Source organism: Oncorhynchus gorbuscha, linkage group LG09 (genome assembly GCF_021184085.1).
Source record: "Oncorhynchus gorbuscha isolate QuinsamMale2020 ecotype Even-year linkage group LG09, OgorEven_v1.0, whole genome shotgun sequence".
Lineage (NCBI taxonomy): Eukaryota > Metazoa > Chordata > Actinopteri > Salmoniformes > Salmonidae > Oncorhynchus > Oncorhynchus gorbuscha.
In genome coordinates, this window is record NC_060181.1 from 65,170,357 (window position 1) to 65,187,501 (window position 17,145).

General features: G+C 41.9%; 1 protein-coding gene and 1 long non-coding RNA gene across 5 annotated transcripts in view; one reads left to right on the forward strand and one right to left on the reverse strand.

Annotated features, from left to right (window-relative positions):
- Window positions 1-1,844: 1,844 nt before the first annotated feature.
- LOC124042915 lies at window positions 1,845-9,714 on the reverse strand. 2 transcript variants are annotated; one of them, XR_006840226.1, is made up of 4 exons: window positions 9,527-9,714; window positions 3,838-3,979; window positions 2,403-3,703; window positions 1,845-2,220 (listed from the first exon to the last, which is right to left on the reverse strand). It is a non-coding gene; the product is annotated as an uncharacterized LOC124042915 (long non-coding RNA). The 2 variants fall into 2 exon arrangements; XR_006840225.1 differs by lacking the exon at window positions 9,527-9,714 and adding an exon at window positions 4,492-4,566.
- A 3,505-nt stretch (window positions 9,715-13,219) lies between these two features.
- LOC124043951 (tyrosine-protein phosphatase non-receptor type 4-like) overlaps window positions 13,220-17,145 on the forward strand; it is a 106,531-nt gene continuing 102,605 nt past the window's right edge. For 2 of the 3 annotated variants that reach the window (XM_046363123.1, XM_046363124.1), the window contains exon 1: window positions 13,221-13,666. The gene's annotated coding sequence lies outside the window, so the exon portion shown is untranslated. Of the gene's footprint in view, window positions 13,667-17,145 lie in introns of all 3 variants that reach the window. The other variant, XM_046363125.1, reaches the window with a different exon arrangement.

A 17,145-nucleotide genomic window follows, 5' to 3' on the forward strand; every position in this document is an offset into this window, starting at 1 on the left:
AGGGTGCTGTGCTGCTTGATATCAGGATTGGCTTCATAAATAAGTCATACATTAATAAGTCATACAGATGCTGTTGCTGACTTTTACATGACTCATTACAGTGGCTAATGGGCATGAAATGAAATGGACAGCTCTCTCTCTCCCTCTCTTGCTGTGTGCAGCAGTTCCTGGAACATCTCATATTGATGTTCTTTAGTTAAGAGGGAGGGGGGGGCTCACTCAAGCCTCCCCTCCCTTCCCTCAGCATGGTGAATTGCGTTAGTGCTTGTCAGGCGTACCGGAAACAAATGATCTATTCAACACTTACTGTTTTCCAGTAAACTGCCATTCCCCTTTATTCTTATGTAATTATGAGTAGATACACTGAGTGTACAAAACATTAAGAACACCTTCATAATGTCTTTCTTTTGCCCTCAGAACAGCCTCAATTCGTCAGGGCATGGACTCTATAAGGTGTTGAAAGCGTTCCACAGGGATGCTGGTCCATGTTGACTCCAATACTTTCCACAGTTGTGTCAAGTTGGCTGGGTGACAGACCATTCTTGAAAAACGGGAAACCGAAAAACCCAGCAGTGTTGCAGTTCTTGACACAAACCGGTGCACCTGGCACCTACATACCCTGTTCAAAGGTATTTAAATATTTTGTCTTCCCCATTCACCCTCCGAATGGCTCACATACACACAATCCATGCCTCAATTGTCTCAAGGCGTAAAACTCCTTCTTTAACCTGTCTCCTCCCCTTCATCTACACTGGTTGAAGTGGATTTAACAAGTAACATCAATAATGGATCATAGCTTTCAGCTGGATTCACCTGGTCCGTCTATGCCATGGAAAGAGCAGGTGTTTTAATGTTTTGCATACTCAGTGTACAATAGCAGGATACTACACCCTTCTCTATCCTCGAAAGAGATTTTGGTCATAAAAACATTTTGGAAAATGAATAGAAAACATAAACAATAATCCCTCGGATAGCTCTGGTACTGGGAACCCATGTTCGGAACAACATCATGAAAAGACAGAGACTAAAGAGGTCTTGGAAACCTCAAAGAATGGTTTCCCTGTTTAACGAATGGACAAGTTCACTATAGACTGTAAATTATTTGGAGGCAATCATGTTCAAAGGGCGCTAGATTGACCAATTGATCTTCACTCAAACTGATTGATTGCTCAACCGATGAAGCAAGAGGTGATCTTAATTTGATTATTGATTTAAATTTTACATATGTTTGTGTGAGGGACATATTTCTGAGACTGTGCTTACTTACAAAATTGTATTGATTTGAACAACATGACCCTTTGGCCAAATCATGCTTTATTTCGGTGATATTTTCAAGTACCCCTGACTGCAGTGTGCAGTTCGGGACGGAGTCAAACATTTGACTCCACTCAAATTTAGTGTTTTTTTTGTCCATCTAAGGTTTGACAGTCACACACTGGAAGCAAACACACACGTTTGTGCATATCACACGTTGAATACAAACGTATTTCATTTTTGAAGATTGTAAGAAATATTATATAAAGTGGTACCAGCACATGTGTTGTAACACTTTTTGCTTCTTGCTATATTTGAGACAAGCTACTGATATTGTTCCAGTGAACAACAGACTTGTTACGTATGTCATGTACTGTTAAAATTGTGTTGATAAATGTTATAACTTTGTAATTATATTATTTAATTGAGTATATACATACAGTTACTACCTATGCTGATTTATAATGCTATTTGCTTTCCTCATGAGAATGGAGACAGACTATACCATATAGACATACCGACAAGCTGAATGTGCTTTGTACATGAAGTTATACCAGCTCCAGTACAGAGATCAGAGACTCGGGTGACTTCAACATCATCTTTACTAAACAACATAACACAATTAACAACTGAAACAATTAACACAGCAGACAAAAACAAGGTTTGACCACTGAAAAATGGCTTCACTCCTGCTCCTCAAGAGGCAAAGACAGTCATTTTCTTTTTGTCAACTGCCTCCACACAGAACTTCTCATAATCTCTCTGTAACTGGAACGGGAACATGAATGGTTCCTTGAGGAGAATATTTTCCTCTTCACCCGCTCTTCACCGTAGTTCTTTAAGGGTTGTAATGCGGTCTTCCCTGTCCATCCCAATAACACTAGGGAGGGAAACAGTGCCTTTAAATGTTTGGCGCTCGCACCACCTTGCTGCCTCTAGGGTGTCCCTTAGAAGAACATCTGCTTCCTTGAAGAAAAAAGAAGAATAAATATTAATAGTGCTTCATTGGGCGATCAAGACAAATTACACCCCACTTTCACAATACCACCATTTTTCTTCTATTTTTCATTGTATGTGGGAATCATGTACTGTTTGATCATAAGGATGTTAGAGGTTAGAATCAATGAAAGAACTAGAATATTACTGACCTTCAACTACACCTGTGGTCATCAGAATCCTCTCTTTTGCAGTGATCAGTAGAGGGTCACTGAGTACGTAATCACACTCCTTGCATCTGGCCTCTTTTGGGATCAGGTGCTTCGGAAAGCCACTCGATATCTTTCCATCTCTTGACTGTTGATTGACAGCCTGGGGGAGTTCAGCAGGTAGTTTTTTTATTTGTCATGAGGTAGTTCACCATCCGTGCTACACCTTTATCATTTGGTGGATAATTATCCTCTTTCGCTTCACTTGTATCCTGTTCTGTGGTGTGCTGTGGTGGAAGGTTTCTCTCTTCTGTGGTTTTCACCCTCCTAAACAGTTGCCTTTTTGTTACAAAGAGGTGCCATTTATCAATTGCTTTGTGTATGCGAGAATGCCTTGCTTTTGAACAAGGACAATGCCAGCTGTTCTGCTTACTATCATAAGCTGTCACAACCCTTCCAAGCCTACTATAATAAGACAGTTTCAGCTCGTACACCAAAATGTGAATTTGTGTCGATGGTCCACCAAACATCAGCTGGACAGACAGGGGCACACCCTCAGTATCTGCCTCACGTTGACGCCTAGCGCTCCTCACAAAACCATTTATTCTCGGCCATTGTCACCAAGGCCTCCTCTGTCAAAGTCACTGTTGTGTTGCCTGCACGTGGGCAGAACAATAAGGAACGTACATGCTGACATTCAAAAGGCAGCATCCTACGCCTTAAAGCAAAGTCAGCATTGGGATGACATTGGTCAACTTCACACCTCAATTTCTGTGTGGGTCCCCAAGTATTTTTCACAACATGTATGGGTGTTGCTGGACCAGGAAATGTATTTTTGACTCCAAACACACCATTTCTCACATTAATGCGCTCACGTGCCAAAAATATTTCCCTGGACACCGTTTCAAAGCCATGTGTATGCTTTCTTCGTAAAAGTTTTTTGAAGTTTTTCTTATTTAACTTCAGTTTGCAGTGTGGACAAGTTACAAGGACTTTTCTTGAGCTGCCATGTATGTTGGCACCAGGTGATTTAGGGAGCCGTATCTGAGGTATATGGAATGCAGTGGATGCTACTAGTTGTTCTTTAAGGGCCTCTGGGTGCTCTTGGGGGACATCTGGGTGCTCTTGAGGGGCCTCTAGGGACTGTTTAAGGACCTCTAGGTGCTCTTGAGGGGCCACTGGATGCTGATGGTATGTCAGGCGCTTCAGAAACTGTGCTCTGTTGATTATTGATGCCGTGCAATAACAACAATGAATGTGTGTCACGTTTCTACAACTGAAGCCACACCTTATGATTGTGAACTCTGAAAGAAAGGAATAACAGTAAAGTAACAAGTTATAAAATGAAACTAAATACACTGATGTAACTGAAAAAAATAGGGCAAATCAAAAAACGTGAACGGCAAATATATTCAATAAACAAAGAAAGAAATATTACCTCTGTGCCTCACTGAAGCATGACCTTTGATGTGGTTGTTGACCATAGGCTTATACGTGCAGAAGGGGCAGTAATGAAGTTGACTGCTGCAGCATTTTTCAATTTTGGGACTCTCGCCCTCCAATAGCACACTAATGTGTCTCTATACATCAAAGAAAATAAGCATAGATATAAAACACATGATAATTAGAAAGGCATAAAATAAGCAATATGCATTTAATTTCATTATTGTATATACTAGGTGTAGGCTGTGTAGACTCGCTATGTGTAACTTAGGGAATGGCCGTCAGCATCAACGATGCACATTTAGAGCCAGCCAAACACAACAAGGCATACATTGAAGAAACACAGACAATCCACGATCAAATCGATTACATAACTGTACATGTAAACCTAGGCTTACTGCTCATGAAGGCAAATTTGTCCAAATAAGATTCATTGTAAGCAATTTGCTAGCTCATGTGCAAATGGGTGCTAAGTAACACTATGCTAACATCGGTCCGGTAGTTGGTTATATAAAATAATACCACTGCACTAGTATAACATGAATATTACAAAGCACATTATGCATAATGACCGCCTCACTTCCATGGTTTATATTTTTATCCATGTAGGTTAGGTTCGATTAAGATTTGCGTTCGTTGACGTTGATACCTTTGAAGTGAACCTCAATTTGGGTGACCTTGAAAGAGACGGGGAGGGTTCGGGTTAAACGCATTTGACTCCGCCCACATTGAGTCCGCCACCGAACTGTAGTCAGGGGCTTCTCAATATTTTATTGATTGGTTTGTGTTTCAAGTTAGACCCATAATAACCCATGATGTTCAGTAACTTTCCCAACACCTGTAAGCGTTCTACATACATTGGTGTGCATAATATTTCTCGACTGCATTAAATGATTAGTCAGATCATTAGCAGTAGGATTTAGATTAGTCAAAAGCTTTCCATCCACTGGTGTTTTGACCTTTTGATGTAAGCTACAAACATCCAACTGAAAAGTAAAGGCTTAATAGATACAGAAAATCCATAGTCAAATTAGGGAGAGCTCCAAAGGTTACCACTAGCCTCCCCTGGATAATTCTAATCTCAATTTGACACACTGAATTTGACACCCTTCACAATAACACCATTTAACAGCCTTTACAGTTGTCACCGTGGCAGCCAGAGCTTGTTTCGCCGATCATTAAAATCAGTGGAGGCTGCTGAGGGGAGGACAGCTCATAATAACGGCTGGAATGGAGTCAATGAAATGGTATCATACACATCAAAGACGTGGTTTCCATGTGGTTGATACCACTCCATCGACTCCATTCCAGCCATTATTATGAGCCGTCCACCCGTCAGCAGCCCCCACTGTTAAAATACATCTTACTCCATCTGCCCTGCTCGAATGTGCTCCCCGTTGCTTAGTGACCTCGTTCAGTTTAATGAAAAGGGGATTATGAGAAAGATGTGGTCTTAAGGTGATCTGGTGTCCATATTAATGTTGGCCTGGTAGACTAGAAAGAGGCTGTAATGTAGAGCTCTGGTCTTAAAACCACTGGAGCAAAGAGCAAGGTAAAGATCTAGAGACCTTTGTGTGAGGAACACAAAAACCATTCTAATACCAGCATGCTTAATGGGAATGGGTAACCTGCTTCTTTTGACTGTTCCCTTTTCAAGGGACAGGAGATTCCCACATTGCTGCTAGTGCCAGTTGCCATGGAGACAGAGGCGCTTTCTCTCTTGGAGTGGATCATAGCCTCTTGCTCTTTTTGTGTAGATACACTACCGTTCAAAAGTTTGGGGTCACTAAGAAATGTCCTTGTTTTTTAAAGAAAAGCACATTTGTTTGTCCATTAAAACAACATCAAATTTATCAGAAATACAGTGTAGATATTGTTAATGTTATAAATGACCATTGTAGCTGGAAACGGCAGATTTTTTTATGGAATATATTCATAGGTGTACAGAGGCCCATTATCAGAAACCATCACTCCTGTGTTCCAAAGGCACGTTGTGTTAGCTAATCCAAGTTGATCATTTTAAAAGGCTAATTGATCATTAGAAAACCTTTTTGCAATTATGTTAGCACAGCTGAAAACTGTTGTCCTGATTAAAGAAGCAATAAAACTGGCCTTCTTTAGACAAGTTGAGTATCTGGAGCATCAGCATTTGTGGGTTTGATTACAGGCTCAAAATGGCGAGAAACAAAGAACTTTCTTCTGAAACTCGTCAGTCTATTCTTGTTATGAGAAATTAAGGCTATTCCATTGCCAAGGAATTGCCAAGGAACTGAAGATATTGTACAACACTGTGTACTACTCCCTTCACAGAACAGCGCTAACTGGCTCTAACCAGAATAGAAAGAGGAGTGGGAGGCCCCGGTGCACAACTGAGCAAGAGGAGAAGTACATTAGAGTGTCTAGTTTGAGAAACAGACACCTCACAAGTCCTCAACTGGCAACTTCATTAAATAGTGCCCGCAAAACACCAGTTTCAACATCAACAGTGAAGAGGTGACTCCGGGATGCTGGCTTGCTAGGCAGAGTTGCAAATAAAAAGTAATATCTCAGACTGGCCGATAAAAATAAAAGATTAAGATGGGCAAAAGAACACAGACACTGGACAGAGGAACTCTGGCTAGAAAGCCAGCATCCCAGAGTCGCCTCTTCACTGTTGACGTTGAGACTGGTGTCCTGCAGGTACTATTTAATGAAGCTGCCAGTTGAGGACATGTGAGGCCAATTTGTTTCTGTAACATTTTGGTACGTGATCTCTTTTTTAGAAAATGTCAGACATAGAAGGGTATCATAAAACTAATCTGTCACACATCAGACCCATTTTCCTAGATTTTCATATTGTACTAAGTAATGTATTTTCATTATATCACATCCACCTAATGACAGATTAGTGTCTATCCGACTCATTGGGGTGAAACCTATTGTTATTTTTAGATTTGGTCAAATAACAAAAAAATAATGGCACTGATTGGCCTATAGGTGGCTTGTTATAAGCAGTCTCACTTAAACCCTCATATCCACCTCTCCATTTGACTTAATGATTTGAAACATTTTATGTGGTTGTCTTTCTACATGCTGAACAAATTTGCCTCAAGGACCCATAAGATATATGTTCCTCCATCGTGGACATTTTTGAAAAATGTTGAAAAACTTCTGAACAAATGTTGTATGTTGTCACACCCTGATCTGTTTCACCCGTCTTTGTGATTGTCTCCACCCCCTCCAGGTGTCGCTCATCTTCCCCATTATCCTCTGTGTATTTATACCCATGTTCTATGTTTGTCTGTTGCCAGTTCATCTTGTTTGTCAAGTCAACCAACTCCTGCTTTTCCCAGCGTCTCTTTTTCTTGCCCTCCTAGTTTTGACCCTTGCCTGTCCTAACTCTGAGCCCGCCTGCCTGACCACTCTGCCTGACCCAGAGCCTGCCTGCTGACCTGTATCTTTGCCCCACTTCTGGATTATTGACCTCTATCTACCATGACCCTGAGCCTGCCTGCCGTTCAGTACCGTTGCCCCACCTCTGGTTTACTGACCCCTGCATGCCCTTGACCTGTCTATTGCCTGCCCCTGTCGGATTATTAAACCATTTGTTTACTCGACGCTGTCTACATCTGGGTCTTACCTTCATACCTGATATATGTAGGCCCATGGTACATATTTTAACTTTGTTTGAGAAAAGCTAAGAGATTGGTTAAGATGACTGAATTATTAATAAATAAGATTGTACATGTTCGTTTAAATCCTTTGTAAATCCACTTCATAACGGCCTATCAACTTGAAACGTTTTAGGGTCATCAAACACAAAAGGATGTGGACACCTGCTTGTCGAACAACTCATTCCAGAATCATGGGCATTAATAAGGAGTTGGTCCCCCCCTTTGCTGCTATAACAGCCTCTACTCCTCTGGGAAGGCTTTCCACTAGATGTTTGAACACTGCTGGGGGGACTTGATTCCATTCAGCCACAAGAGCATTAGTGAGGTCGGGCACTGACTTTGAGTGATTATGCCTTGCTCGCAGTCGGCGTTCCAATTCATCCCAAAGGTGTTCAATGGGGTTGAGGTCAGCGCTCTGTGCAGGCCAGTCAAGTTCTTCCACACCAAGCTAACACCACTCCAGCCAACGCTTGGCATTTGTGCATGGTGTTCTTAGGCTCGTGTGCGGCTGCTCGGCCAAGGAAACCCATTTCATGAAGCTCCCGACGAATAGATATTGTGCTGATGTTGCTTCCAGAGGGCATAAAATAATCAAAAACATCTTCCATGGACAAAGTCAGATTCACTCCGAATTTGGTCTTTGGATTCATCACAATAGTTCCAAAAGACAGTAAATCCAGCATTCTCTATCCATCACATTCACAATGATAGGTTTATACATTTTCTCTGCAGTTCACGTGCACTCAAGGACACACACACACAAACACAAGTTTATACATTTTCTCTGCAGTTCACGTGCACTCAAGGACACACACACACAAACACAAGTTTATACATTTTCTCTGCAGTTCACGTGCACTCAAGGACACACACACACACACACAGGTTTATACATTTTCTCTGCAGTTCACGTGCATTCAAGGATGACACACACACACACACACACACACACACACACACACACACACACACACACACACACACACACACACACACACACACACACACACACACACACACACACACACACACACACACACACACACACACACACACACACTTCTATAAAGACTTCAGCCCCCCATGCCATTGACTGTTCTCGGTGCTACTGTCAAGTAAGCGATACAGCATCAGGTCTCGGACCAACAGGCTCCGAGACAACTTCTGTCTCCAAGAAATTAGACTTTTGAATAGCTAATCAACGGACTATCTGTGCAGACTTTCTGACAATCTGAGCTCAATGTACACTCACAGCAGGTCTATATCAACACACACAAGCACACACACACACATCACGTATCGCTGCACATTGATGGGGTTTTGGTAGTGCCTGTAGGCAGACTCCACGCTGTGCATAGGACCCCACAGCCACTAGGGGGACCCCCCAGTCGTAAATCAGTTGGGGTCTCAACTTGATTTAGAAATTTGCTAGTACATCAGCAGTTTTTCTCCTGTCAGTCACTGACAGTCACATAATTAGCCCATGTCAGCTAACATTTGATAAGATTGGTAGGTAAGTTAGTATAGCCAACTATCTAAACCTTGGATGGCTGAATTAGCTATCGGGCACGAAGGGCATGTGCCCAAATCTCTCTTAGGGCCCCGAAAGGCTAGAGGTAGGTCTGGGTATTGGTACCCCTTGTATATAGCTTAGTTATTGTGTGTTCTTGTATGTTTTGTTTCTCTTATAATAATAAAAAAAAGTAATCTGCATCGTTGGGAAAGAGCTAATAAGGTCACCTGTTGTGTTCGACGCATGTGACAAATCAAGTTTGATTTGATTTTGACACACACACACACACACACACACACACACACACACACACACACACACACACACACACACACACACACACACACACACACACACACACACACACACACACACACACACACACACACACACACACACACACACACACACCAAACAGAGTAATATGTCTAATTTATAACAGGCCCTATTAGAATACTTAACAAATGAGGGTGAGATCACTGATCAGGTTTTACTGGGTAATAACTGTTTTTACTTACTGGTCTTTGAGGCTGGTAATTTTGCTTTCACTTACTGCACTTAATGCAGAGGTAGAGGCAAAGTAGGCCTCCTCGTGGTGAAGTTTGTTAGCTCGACTCGTATAAAAAAATATTCCAGCAGACTATGATAACAAACGTGAATGATAAAAAATAGGCTATTTTTACCCTTATGCTGTGTTTGATATTCGTACAGCTTTAACACACTACTGCATTTAGTAAATTAGTGATTAGGTATTAACGTAAAACTGTCGTAAAACGTGCTGCAAACTGCTTTACTTCGTTTTGCTTAACTTTGGTCCTGCAGCCATTGCATAGATCTATATGGCATGTGAGTTATATTGTGAAAGCTTTATAAAATGTAACATTATCTGTTAATTCAGTATATTTGAGTTCATATAAAAGAGTGCGTTGTACTGTTACAAATTCCTCACTTGACTGTCTGGCAGTCATCCACTACTATCGTCATTCATTGAGTGCTAGCCATACTAGCAAGCTAACTAACCAACCATTTAGCTAATAGACGAATTACACACCTGGATTGCATTTTGGGTTTGACCAACAGTGATACAAAATGGTGCATCTTTTTGCCAATTGCAGTATTATCGCGCAACAATTTATTCTGACATAACTGGTACAGTATATTACCCACCCATGCACACAGTGTTGTTGTCTCAAGATGATTGACAATTTCATAATAGCAAGTCCAGAGGTGATCCGGATGGGGACTCGGACCTCATACTGTACATAGCATCCTTAAACCATCATGTGTAATGTCAGGAATCAAAAAGAGGATGTATTCATAAGACGAGTTGGTCTACACTTTTTGGGTCTTATTTCAACTTTAATTCACCAGTCAGCTGGGTCAAACGTCTTGCATTTGATTTTCTGTTTCTAGTTAGATCAATCCCTCTGAGGTCTGTAGCTAACGACCAAACCAACTGATGCCATGGCGTGTCCGTTTCTGAAGTATGCTGTGATGGTACAGAAGTATCCCCGCCGGAGTACTTACAGGAAGCTGTACCAGGCCTGGAATAAAGGAGAACCAGCCAGAATCTCTGACAAACTGGAGAGTGTCTTCCAGCAAGTCCTGTAGGAATCTGATGTGGGCTCCCCAGGCGGCTACAGTGCCTTTGCCTCATTTGGCTTCTACCCGGTCGGGCTGGCATGCCCTGGCTTCCCTCTGGTGCCCAGATTGGCATCGCTGCCAACTTTAACAGCACGCTAGATGACCCGGCTGGCATTACCAACAGCACCATTCTCATCAACGGCAAGGAGGTGGAGTGGAACGGTGACATTGGCACTGCCCTCAAGGACGCGCTGGTGTTCTCTCCAGAGGCTCAGAAGTTTGCCATGGTACAGGCCATTCTGCTTGGCAGGGTTGATGGTCTACAGGGTGACCCTGAAACAGATCTTCAGGGGCGTAGTTAACATAGTGGCATTAGAAGCATGCTCCCTACACCTCCAGGAGGGATGGCATTGTGGGTCTACTCAAGGAAGAGAAGACCTAAAATGGACATTGGAAGCCCACTAATTTCTGCACAAAGAACCAAATATCACGTGAGCTTTGGCCTCGAGTTACTTGTAAAGTCTGACACGAGACTAGAAGCCCACTGCTGTTTGTACTAGTTTTTAAACAGGTAGTATTTATGCAATCACAATTACAGTAAGAAAAAGTGAATTTCAACCACATGTAACATTACCTGAATAATGGCAGTCATCCCTAAACTTGAATGCTTCCTTTCCTCTTAACAGTGACCTCAATTTGACCTTTGCCTAAAATGAATGTGAACATTGGTTTGGATGTTATACATGTGATAGGTGGTCTATATGTGCACCTGCACTTTTTGTGCTGTTGTAAAACACATCAGGGCAAGGTACAATAAAAAGCTTTCATAAAAAGCCACATTTAACAAAGTCTGTTATAATGTTAAACATGTACAGCTGACTTGCGTAAGATGGAAATGTGTTGTGATTGTTTTAACCAAAACCAAGAAAAAAGAGAGCGATGTGTGGGAATCAAGAATCTGTTTGGTTTATAAGAAAGTCATCTTTTTAAAGTTGGTTGCTTGGTGAGAATGATTTTAATATACAGCATTGAATCTCCTGAGTCTACACATTTAGTTGGTGGCCATTTAGGTTGTCTGCATATTAAATGGACATCTTAATAAAGTACTTTAATCACATCGCACACGTATCAAAAAAATAAACAAGTAATTAACGCTTTGACAGCTTATGTTGAGAAAAACTGAACCTAGAGACTGTCATTATCAAATAAAGGTGTATCTCAATGGCACATTATTCCTGGCAAAATCTTTGAGCCAGAACAAAATACACACTAGTCATAGCATTGACAGCTTCTTTATAGTCTTGATAGAGAGGCTTTCCTGGGTTATAAGAATGCTCTGTGTATGTGATTACAAACAACTCCCCTGATCTTTTTGTGCAATGGAAAATAATAAATTGTAACTAATTACTGTACTGGGTAAACACCAATAGTACCCTCAGCCTGGGTGAAGACAACATGGGGTAATTTGTGACAATAGGCGTAACACACTTCTGCAGCACCAAAGCTCAAGCTTTCTTAGCCTCATGGCAAAATGTGTGGAATAGCAGGAAATTAACTGAGGTTCTTGAAAGGTGGGACAATCCTTGTCTGACAGGGACACTTTTTAATGTTTATTTTTTTTAAATAGTTGATCAAATTGATTATGTTGCATTATTTGAGTTTAAAATGTATATTTAGGGGAATCGTATAACTCCAAAAAACTATATTTTCCCTTTTCTAAATACTTTCAATATGAATTTCCATGTCAGCTCTATGCCTGGAAATGCCCTTGTCCTGAGCAAAGGATCACAATTTCAAACTCCCAAAAAGTTCTAAACACAAATAATGGATATTAACTGAACAATTATTGTATGTAGTTTCTTGCAATAGCCCTCTGACACTTTAAAAAATATTTCTATGTCCAGAGATTTGGTCAACTCAAATCTTAAATTAATCAATAATGAGCAAGGTCAGCAATACCATAAGGATCCATTACTTCAGATTTTTATTGAACCTTTATTTTCCAACTAGGCAAGTCAGGTAAGGACACATTCTTATTTACAATGACGGCCTACCCCGGCAAACCCTAACCCGGAACCCGGATGACACTGTGCCAATTGTGCACTGCCCTATGGGACTTTCAATCACGGCCGGTTGTGATACAGTCCCTTCACATTATTGGACACAGTTGGGGGACGGACTATTCTCTTTTTAACCACATGATGTCGCCACAGCCCATTTTTAAATTGTAATCTACAGTCCCATTGTCAGGCCTAATCTCCACTGGTGTCTTATTGTTATAGTCACATTGACGGACCTAGGTATTTCCTGAATTTAGGGCAATGATAAACTAGTGTGGACTAATTCTGACAACAATGGAAATGTAATATCCAGTGGCAAAAATTACTTGAGGAAATGACTAATGACTCCTCGCCTAATGACTATTCTGCCTCACACGTACAAACGTGATGCCAAATGCAGTTTCCACACTAACCTACATTTTGTGGACCTATAAAACCGGCAAAATACCAATTACTATGGCATGACAAATATACATTGCAGGATTGCTCACCCGCGACTTCACAAATGAAAACCACGCTACCACGCCTCCCTATCCTGTGACTCCACCCCGTGCACTGATGGCGCTGCGAAGATTGCGCCATAACGTTGCTATGCTGTTGCCTCTGCTGCAGCGAGCGAGCCAGCCTTGACGACGGACTGCAGTCCGCTGAGAAGTCAGAGACCGAATAATCCAATCCCCCCTCAACATTTATGTCGCTCATACCATCGCATTTACAAATCAAAGGAATTGTAAATATCATTCACTCGGTCTGAAATGACTGCTGGTTCGCTGTAGCCAATGGTTGCTGTGTCTTGCGTGTGGATTATTCGTTGCCGAGCTAGTCCGAGATTCGAGCCAGGAGGGCCCGCAGTTGAATGTGTATGAAGCTGAAGGCTCGGTGATAAAGATGAGGTTTTGTCGGAGTTCGCAGCGGGTGAACTGAACTTGGATTTTCAGTCCCTCACCCTAAACTCACCGCTATAAGAAAACCATATTACTTAAAAACTGGACGCCCCTGGAACTGTTTATGACGGTAAGATAATTTACCAACTAGCTAACAACCTTTTTACTGAAAAGTAATGCATCTTGCTAGCGTAGCTACTGTAGCTAACTAGTTTGCTAGCTGGTTGTGCTAACTTTAGGTAACCTAGCTAGCTAAATTGCTAACAAGCTAGCTAGCTAGCTAGCTAGCTGTTTGGTCTGACGTTTGCTCTCCATAAACCTAACCAATACACCATTGTTTTGGTAACTACTTAGTTAAAAACATTTACTGTCCCATACTCAGGTCAATTAAACAATGTAGGCCATGCCTTTAAGTTATTACTGGAAATAAGCTGTTCCCTGAATCCACTACTGCTATTTTAGTGTAACGGTAGTCACAAGATTTCAACCACACTTTTCTGTGTGGAAGCCTCTGAAGCTTGACAGATGATGGCAGGAGAAATATGATAACCGTATTTAGTAATCCAATTGTGGATGTTGTAGGTAGGCATTTAGCTAAATATTTATATTTTAATTACGCAGTTAAGTTAACCCTTGCAGAAATAGCCTAAAACATAGCCTATAAATTATCATAGGTGGTATCCAGTTACAGTATCCATGGCCCACAATATTCATGTACTGACAGCTGCATCAGTCTTGTAACTTGCTGGTCATTTTGAAACAAGAGTAGGAATTACTTTAAGTCGATGGTTTCCTTCTCTGATATTACTCAAGGTTGTTTTCAAGTGAGTAAATCGATAACTGATCTGTGTTTTCTGAATGTAGACACTCATTTAGCCAATGTGGTCAGTTTTAACAATGACGTAATCCTCAGACATCGTATTTGTGGTGGTGGAAGCCCATCGTTCGAGAGTAGCTACCTGGACTGATTTCAACCTGCTTACTCGCTACGGGAAAGCAAATTCAATTGCACATCTTTTTTGGTGTCATGGCAGTAAACAAAAATGTTTTGGGTGGATACTTCCACTTTGAATTCCACATCAACTCAATTCAGTTTTTAAAATTGCGTGTAGTTGCACTGAGCCTACATCACCACACTCGTCTCCAAATTGTAGGCTTTCTCAGGTCCCCAAATCTCATTCAATCAAACCAACTAGGACGTTGAATGACCAGCTTCTGGTTAGACAGAAGAGGACCTCTGCACTTTCACATGTCCTCATTTCAGTACCCTAATATGGACCCCACAGACAGCTACTTTGCATCACATAGCCTAATCCTACTGGAGAGGGCCATGTCAGGATTGTTAGAAATCAGATTCATGCCTACGAGACTGTGGCTGTCTTTGCCAGGAGAGAGGCCTCTGTCTAAACTAGAATAAAACCTGTTTTAGGGGACTCAGCTGGTAAAGATGAAATGGCCTGTGGAGAGAGTCCTGGCTTAATGGGTTGTGCACCTGAGCCAGGCATCCCTGATTTTGAAGTAGAGTGTGGGGTTTTGGGAGAGGGGGGCTCAGGTGTTGGAATAATTGGGATAGACTGCACCTACTGACATGAGCATTGGTGAAGCCTGTCGAACATCTCATTCCAAAATCATGGGCATTAATATGGACTTGGCCCCCCCCCCTGCTGCTATAACAGCCTCCACTCTTCTGGGAAGTCTTTCCACTAGTTGTTGGAACATTGCTGTGCGGACTTTCTTCCCTTCAGCCACAGTAGCATTAGTGAGGTCGGGCACTGATGTTGGGCGATTAGGCCTGTCTCATAGTCGGCGTTCCAATTTATTCCAAAGGTGTTCGATGGGGTTGAGGTCAGGGCTCTGTGCAGGCCAGTCAAGTTCTACCACACTGATCTCGACAAACCAATTCTGTATGGACCTCTCTTTGTGCACTGGGTCATTATCATGCTGATATAGGGAGTGGCCGGAATTCCCTAAATGGTTTTCACAGTTGAAAGCACAGAATTATCAATAATGTCATTGTATGCTGTAGCGTTAAGATCTCCCTTCACTGAAACTAAGGGGCCTAGCCCAAACCTTAAATCAAACCATTATTCCGCCACCAAATCTTCCAGTTGGCGTTATACATTGGGGCAGGTAGCGTTCTCCTGGCATCTGCCAAACCCAGATTCGGACATCGGACTTCCAGACGGTTAAGCATGATTCATCACTCCAGAGAACGCATTTCCACTGCTTCAGAGTCCAATGGCGGTGAGGTTTACATCACTCCATTCGACTCTTGGCATTGTGCATGGTGATCTTAGGCTTCTGTGGGGCTGCTCGGCAATGGAAACCCTTTTCATGAAGCTCCCAAAGAACAGTTCTTGTGCTGATGTTGCTTCCAGAGTCAGTTAGGTATTCTGTAGTGAGACAATATTTATGCACTTCAGCATTAGGCAGTCCCGTTATGTGAGCTTGTGTGGTCTACCATTTCGTGGCTGAGCCGTTGTTGCTCCTAGACGTTTCCACTTCACAATAATGGCACTTACACTTGACCGGGGCAGCTCTAGCAGGGCAGACATTTGACGACCTGACTTGTTGGAAAGATGGCATCCTATGACTGTGCCACTTTGAAAGTCACTGAGCTCTTCAGTAAGTCCATTCTAGTGCCAATGTTTGTCTATGGAGATTGAGTCAATCAGTCAATAAATGTGGCTACTCTGAGAGGGCAGCAGTTCCAAGATTGATGGCTGTGTTGACTTGGCTCAGGAGTACCTCAGACAGCTCTTAGCTTAGGAGTAACTGGAGACAGGTCTTAGCTTTTACAGTTTCTCTCTGGTTAGTAAACCCCTGCACTGAAAGCCACACACACACTGGGTGTTCCAACAGTGTTATGTGTGCAGGTCTAGGGCACCATGTCAGCACCCCTTGCAGAGACAGCATGTGGCAATCCATAAGAGTGCCGGTGGGCCAGCCTTGCGGATATCACATCCATTTAAGCAAAATTCCAAAAGTCTAAACACAGCTGTGTTTACTCTCCTATCTCTCCCAGCCTCACGACTCCGAACCAAAGGTGTTTTGGCTAATCTTTTAATTTCGTAATTCGGTTATTGCTGGCTTGCCAGTTAAGTGAGTGGTATTCATCAGCTAAGGCAACATGGTGCACAGAGGAATGAGTAGGGCTCTAAAGTGCAACCATTTTGATCACATGTGCTCTAATTTGCTGTGCCACTTGTGCCACGTTTTATATTGAAAGTGTTTATTAAAATTTTTTCTTGAATAGTGATCAGGGACGTGCAACTTATAGTTTTCCTTCACGGAAAATTTGTCAAACGCATTCGGCAGAAAATACATTAATTTTCATCAGATGACGACAAAGTGCAATGCTTTTTGGCGGGCAGCCACTCAAGTAAATTCTTTCAATGAAAAGGCAAGGTTTTTTGGCAAAAATTATGCATTGCCATCATATTTCTATTGTTTAGGCCTATAATTGAAAGAATTTAGCCAGATACATTTCCTAATGTTTTGCTTAAAGTTAATCTTTCATTTTACCGGAGGCTGGATACACAGAGAAAAGTAGCTACATATCACCTGTTCGTGAATTCTCATCCGAGTTTAGAGTTTAGGATTTGTACG